Genomic DNA, 6864 nt, shown 5'->3' on the forward strand with positions numbered 1-6864 from the left:
ATGCTGCCCACATTCCCATCACAAAGAACTAAGTCCCAATTTCATGTTGGGCTAGAGATGGAGGACTCATCTTCCACAACAGCTTCTGACTGATAAGGGTGGAGATGGATGTGACTTGTGCCCAATTTGCATCCAAAGGTGAGATGTCCCTTGCAGAGGCTGAGGTATGCAGTGATATCCCTCCTGCAAGGCCATGTGAAAAATGATTAAGGCAAGTGTGGAAGACACAAATCTTATTAAATTAAAACCAGGGATATTGGGGTTACAGTACTACCACCCCCTGCTGATCAAAACCCTATCATATGTAATGAGAATGTGCTCAGGTTTCACTGTCCCATTAGACATAGTGAGATTGACAGAACCCTTGGCAGCAGTGAAACAACAGGTGGTGGTGAGGAAGGGGCTCCAGAGCAGAGTCGCCAGCCCTGCGAGTGAGGGGGTCTCTGGAGGGTGAGTGGTCACCGTGGGAAACATCTTGTGAGAAAACAGTGTCCTAAAGTCTCTTCTCCAAACTCCACTGAAATCATTTCTGATTGACCTTCAATAAATAATAGAATAACAGCTGGGTCCCATAAGGTGGAATAGAACATTACCCATACATATATTTTGGAGACAAAAAGCTTTAAAAATAAAAACAAAAACCAAGAAGTGTAATGCGGGAAGTGGTACCAGAGAACTCCACAGACATTCCCAAGACAGCTGATGAAATACCAGGTAACTAAACGCACAGATGACCTCTAGAAGAGAAACACCAAGGGGGCAATTCCCAAGACACGTCGTGTTTGAATTTAATAATTCAACTGAGAAACAAGTAATGATGTTGCTCGTGCAAATCGGTGATATTGGTGGGAGCACAAATGGGATGGTAAATGGGAAGGGGACAAAAGGGAGTGTGAGATGTCTGTGGGTCAAACAGCTTTGGCAAGGAGGGCAAGTTAAGCCTTGTAGTCTCAAGAACTGAAGCATCTTCAGGGGATGGGAGAGGAGATGGAGGGAGGAAAGGTATAAAAAGGAACGAGGGGGGCCTTGTTATGATAGTGGGAGGAGGAATCTACTTGAGGGTGGAAAAGGGGGAAGAAACAGATAACGTGAAAAAATGATGCAAAAAAGGAACTAAGAGTCAAACACCTAAATAGTAAGGGATAACAGGAGGAGATATTAAGAATTGAGGATAAAAGAGCTGTTGGGCATAGGGCCATTAGGATAGAATGGAAGGCAGCCCAGGACTGGACCCAGTGGAACACTAGGAACGACCTGCAAGGGGATCCAACTAAGGACGCTGAGAAGGAGTGGCCAAGGTGAGGGGGTACTCAGCTGGTGCTGTCTTTTAGCTTTGGTTATGTTTCTAGGGCTTCGATCAGTACTTGGCACATCATAGGCACTTCATAAATGTTTATTTAGTGATTAAAAGAAGTTGCAAGGAGTAATTTCAGAAAAATGTAGAGAAAAGTATCAAGAGAAGGGCTAATGACAGTGCCAAAGGCTGCAAAGTAATGAGGAAAGGTGAGCATGAAGAAAAGGACATGGGTTTGCCATCAAAGAGATGATGAGCAACGTGAGAAAAATTTCAGTGGAAAGATGAGAGCAGAACATAGATTGTAGAGAACTGAGAAGAGAGGAGAACAAGTAGAGGTGACTATGATAAAGGGGAGGGTAATCACAGGGGAAGGAGAGCCCAAGACAGATGTTTTTAAAGATGGTGGAGACAGACATGTTTACAGGCAGGGGAAAGTAGCCAATATCCAGGGAGATGGTGAACTGAGAATGGACGTGATAGAGGAAGTGCTCTGCTGGAGGGAATGGGTTAGATGGGACCATCATGCAGGTAGAGAGGAATTTGGATCAGTAAGCCCTAAGCTCATCTTTATGTGTGAAAAAGGCATGGAGGAAAAGACGGAGGAAGAAGGCATCTGAGAAGGCAAGGAAGAGGAAGGAACAAGAAAGAGCTCTCCGAGAATGACCTATGTATTTTCAGGAAAATATGAGACAAGGTTCTCAACTGAGACCATGGGGGTGAGTGGGAAGGAATTATAGGAGATTTCAGGAGAGATGAATATTTTCTTTCTTGTTTTTTATTAAAGCTTTTTTATTTTCAAAACATTGGCATGAATACTTTTTCAGCATTGACCTTTGCAAAACCTTGTGTTTCAAATTTTCCCCCCACCTATTCCTGTACATGGCAAGTAATCCAATATATGAAAAACATGTGCAATTCTTCTATGCATATTTCTACATTTGTCATGCTGCAAAAGAAAAGTCAGGTCAAAAAGGGAAAACATGAGAAAAAAAATAAATTGCAAGCAAACAACAGCAAAAAGAGTGAAAATGCTATGTGGTGATCCGCAGTCCTCATACTGCTATCTAGGTGTAGATGGCTCTGTTCATCACAAGATTATTGGAACTGGCCTGAATCATCTCATTGTTGGAAAAAGTCATGTCCATCAGAATCATACAGTCTTGTTGCCACGTATAAATATTTCCTGCTTCTGCTCATTTCACTTAGTATCAGTTCATGTGAGTCTCTCCCAGCCTCCCTAAAATCAGACTCCCAATCATTTCCTATAAAACAATAATGTTCCATAACATTCATGTGCCACAAATTACTCAGCCACCCTCCAATTGATGGGCATCCACTCAGTTTCCAGTTTCTTGCCACTACAAACATTTTGGCCATGAGGGATCCTCTCCAAACTCCCTTGAGATTAGAGCACCTTTTCATGTGACTAGAATTGGTTTCAGTTTCTTCGAGATGAAATTTTTCTGAAGAGCCATTGTGAGAGGAATAGTGGGAATGAGAAAGAGAACTAAATAAACATAGCCTTGGAGCTGCAGTAGAAGGTAGGTCACTTTTTGTGGCAAAACAATTGCTCTGTGAATAGACAAGAGGCATGGATCAAACCTGTTTTGTGGAATAATGCTGGTAGACATTGGCCCTATCACACAAGGGCTGGAACTGAAATTTTAAAATACCACATTTAGTTTGGCATCTACCCTTTACCAATTCCCTGTCAATCATTTTGAGGTTGGGAAAAGGAAATGAGATGGCATTTGGGGCCACACTTGATTATTTTCCTAAGTAGCTCAGCAGATGTAGGAAGAATGAGGAGCTCTGGAAAATGAGCTTCTTTCTGTAGAGCATCTTTTTATTTTCTTTGATGATGATACAGGATACATTGATGTCTGTGGGGATGACAGATGAGCAGTGTGAGTCTAGTGTATCTGACCATACTTGAGTCATTTTTCCATTGTGGCTGACTGTGTGTGTCCCCATTTGGCTTTTCTTGGGGGAGAGGGCAGAGATACTTCAGCACTTTTCCTTCTCCAACTTATTTTACAGATGAAAAACTGAGGTAAAAAGTGTTCAGTGATTTGCCCAGGATTCCACAGCTAATAAGTGTCTGAGCCCAGATTTGAATTCTTGAAGAAGAGTATTCCTGGGCCCAGTGCTCTGTCCACTGAGCCACCCAGCTGCCCGTGGTTGTGCTGCCTTGTCCCCTGGGGGTCCCTCTGATGCAGAGGTGAGTGTTCCTAGAGCAGGTGGATTGCAGAGAACAAGCTGGCCTGGCAGAGCTCTCCAGGGTCTTTGTGCTGAAGTGATAGAGAAAGCCTAGGGTGTGGTCAGAAATTCTGCCAAAGACATGAATTCAGGGCCACAAGTGACTGTTGAACGTTCATGAGGTGAAACGGGATAGGTTTTCGGAAATGACATGTGAAAAAGAAACTTTCCCTTCATTCTTCCAGTCTTACAACAACCAGAGAGATGAGGGTACACCAGGGAGATGGGAGAATCAGAGTCAACAGAACCCAAGAGCCAAACTGCTCGATTTTGAATGGGGACAATCTGGGTTGACATCCTACTGTACATGCTGTGGACACTAGCTTGCTGTGTGACCTCAGACAACTCCCCCCACCACTCTGGGGTCTCTGCACCCATTTGGTGTCTTGAAGTAAAAGCTGGGTGAAGAGACAACCGAGGCAGCAGATAGAGCACACACATAAGAGACCTGCAGGGAGGCTTTGTTTGGGAGGAGACCAAGATTTCAATGGCAAGATTGGTGGATATAGAATTAGAGGAGCTAGCTTGGAGTTCTGGCTCTACGACTGACACAAAGATACATCTCAAGTCTTCCTCAGTGTCTGATTTTCTGTATACTGCAAGGCTAATTTGTCTTTTATACAAGGCCTGGTTATTTCTGATTTGAACCTGGGAAAGTTTGGGCCAAAACTAGGTAGTTCTTTAACAGATCTCCTTCCTAGCTCAGACCAGCCTTTTTCTTGTCATATTTCCTCCATGTTTTGTCAGTGGCCTACAATGAAACTTTACTTGGTGCAAGGCCTCTGGGCTTGGCTCCTTGTCCCTTTTCTTGCACTCGCCTGCTTGGTGACCCTGAGACATGGCTGCCTCTCTGTTATCCAAGTAGAAGAGCATGGTTACAGACTTTGGGTTGACTCTTGACCCTCCATTACTTACTTTTTGTATTTATTGAGGGGACTGAGTTACCTAAGTTCTCCATGTTCCAAGTAAGTTTCTGAGAGTACAAACTGCACACAGAGAATATGTCAATCGAGAGTTTTTCCTACTTTGAGAGATCCCCCAACCCCAAACATGTTCATTTTAACCCTGCAGCTCTCTGATCAAGATTCAATTCCCAGGAGCTCCTAGCTAAATGCCTGGGCCCCCTCAGGGGTTCTTGGTCTCCCTGGGTAGCTCAGCCTCCTGGAGCCAGGGAAGTCGCCCAGGCTTGTGCCTCAACTCTCCTTCATTGGGGGAGAAAAAGGTGGCCAGTATCGATTGCCTCGGTTCCTCCAGACCAGGCTTGGTCATGGGCAGATAGGATCGCTAGCCAGATTCTTGATCCCTTTCTAAATTTTTTTATTCACGTTTTTTGTTTACATTACCAGAATACAGGATATATCCCTCCCACTCCCAGTCCTTGAAAGTCATGTTTTATGACAAATTGTATTCTTTTGTTTTAGGGAGGAAAAGAAAAACAAGCACAATACCCTTTGATCCAGCAGTGTCTCTACTGGGTCTGTATCTCAAACAGATCATAAAAAAGAGAAAAGGATCTATATGTGCAAAAATGTTTGTGGCAGCCCTTTTGTAGGGGCAAGGACCTGGTAACTGAGGAGATGCCCATCAGTTGGGGAATGGTTCAATCAATTATGGTATATGCATGTAAAGGAACATTACTGTTCAATAAGAACAGATGAGCAGGTAGATTTTAGAAAGGCCTGGAGAGACTTGCATGAACTGATGCTCAGTGAAGTTAATAGAACCAAGAGGACATTGTGCATAGCAACAACAAGATTATGTGATGATCAACTGTGATTGACCTGGCTCTTTTCAATAATGTGGTGATTCAAGGCAATTCCAACAGACTTGTGATGGAAAGAGCCATCAGCAGCCAGATAGAGCCTTATGGAGACTGTGAATACAGCACAGTATTTTCACCTTTCTTACTGTTATTTGTTGGCCTGTTTTCTTTTCTTTCTAATTTTCTCCCTTTTGATCTGATTTTTCGTTTTTCTTTTTCACTTTTTCAATCATGTTTATTTAAAAGAAAATTTAAGACTAAAAATCAAAATATAAGCATGTTATATTGACTAGACATATATTGCCATATCCACAACTGTCTAAATTTTATAATGGTTCTTTAATTAAAATAAAATTATTTTTATTACCCCAATTTGAAACTATGCCTAACTGAGAAAGTCCTTTCTCAGTTGAAATTCTTAAAAATAACCTATTAGTTTCTAAGATTGTTAAAGTAAAATAAAAGGTAAAGGACTGAAATAAATGTAAATTCATTTTCTTATCTGTCTTTGGTTTCAATCAAAACCCATGAAAGCTCCAAATATGCAAACATAATAAATGTTTATTGTTTTTAAAAAAACAGTATTTTCACTTCTCTTATCAAGTCCATGCTGCATACTTTAATGCTATGGCTTACCCACTTATGAGTTTGGGATCTTTTGGTTGTAAGGAAGGAATGAGGGATAGGAGGAAGGAAAAATCTTACAGAAGCAAATAGCATTCTCTTGCCTTCAGTAACTTTGCATGAATTTATTTCTTGTCTTCAGGAATATTTAAACCAGACTATCTTATTAGTACAATAAACAAATGCATCATATCTGACAAGAAACAGTTTAAGTCATAAGGCTTAAGTCAATATTTGCAAGAAAAGGAGTAGAGGAGACATCTTTTAAACAAATGTGGAAGACTGGCTCTGGAACAAGTACAATAGCATATTATGGGAACTCAAACCCATAGATATGGCACTGAAATATTAATTTTTTTCATCATATGAAAAACTAGAAAATAAAGTAAAAATAGATTTTGTTTTAAATTCATTTGGATTTGCCTACTTTATAATGAGTAGTAAATGGACTCAACTTCTTGGGAGCCTACTTCATGGCTTAGACTTTAAGGAGGAGGGATTCTCTTCCTCAAGTTCTTTGGAGGATAGACCCTTGGCTTCTTAAATTTGTCACTGGCTGGAGTCTTCTCCAACTTTGTGGAAACTTGTTAGTCTGTTCTGGGATCTCCGCAACCTTGAAGGCCTTTCTCCTTTTACTTGTGATGTTTCAGCACTGAGGCTGTGTCCTGTAGACTCCCTTTATCCAGCTTGCTCTATGAAGTTTTGAGCACTTTCTTCCAGTTCCAGCCAGGCTCTCCTGTAACTGTTCTTTGCTGTAATTGTGTTTCTCTTGCTCTTGCTTCCTTTTATCCAGTCCCCAGCATTGACCCTTATATCAGCTCCTCTTCTGTGGCAGCAGTCTCTTTCTTGCCTCCCTCCTGCTCTTTTATACATTCATGGGTAAATTACATTATATAAAGTACCTGCAGAATGATTCACTATA

Source organism: Antechinus flavipes, chromosome X, assembly GCF_016432865.1.
Source record: "Antechinus flavipes isolate AdamAnt ecotype Samford, QLD, Australia chromosome X, AdamAnt_v2, whole genome shotgun sequence".
Taxonomy (NCBI): Eukaryota; Metazoa; Chordata; class Mammalia; order Dasyuromorphia; family Dasyuridae; genus Antechinus; species Antechinus flavipes.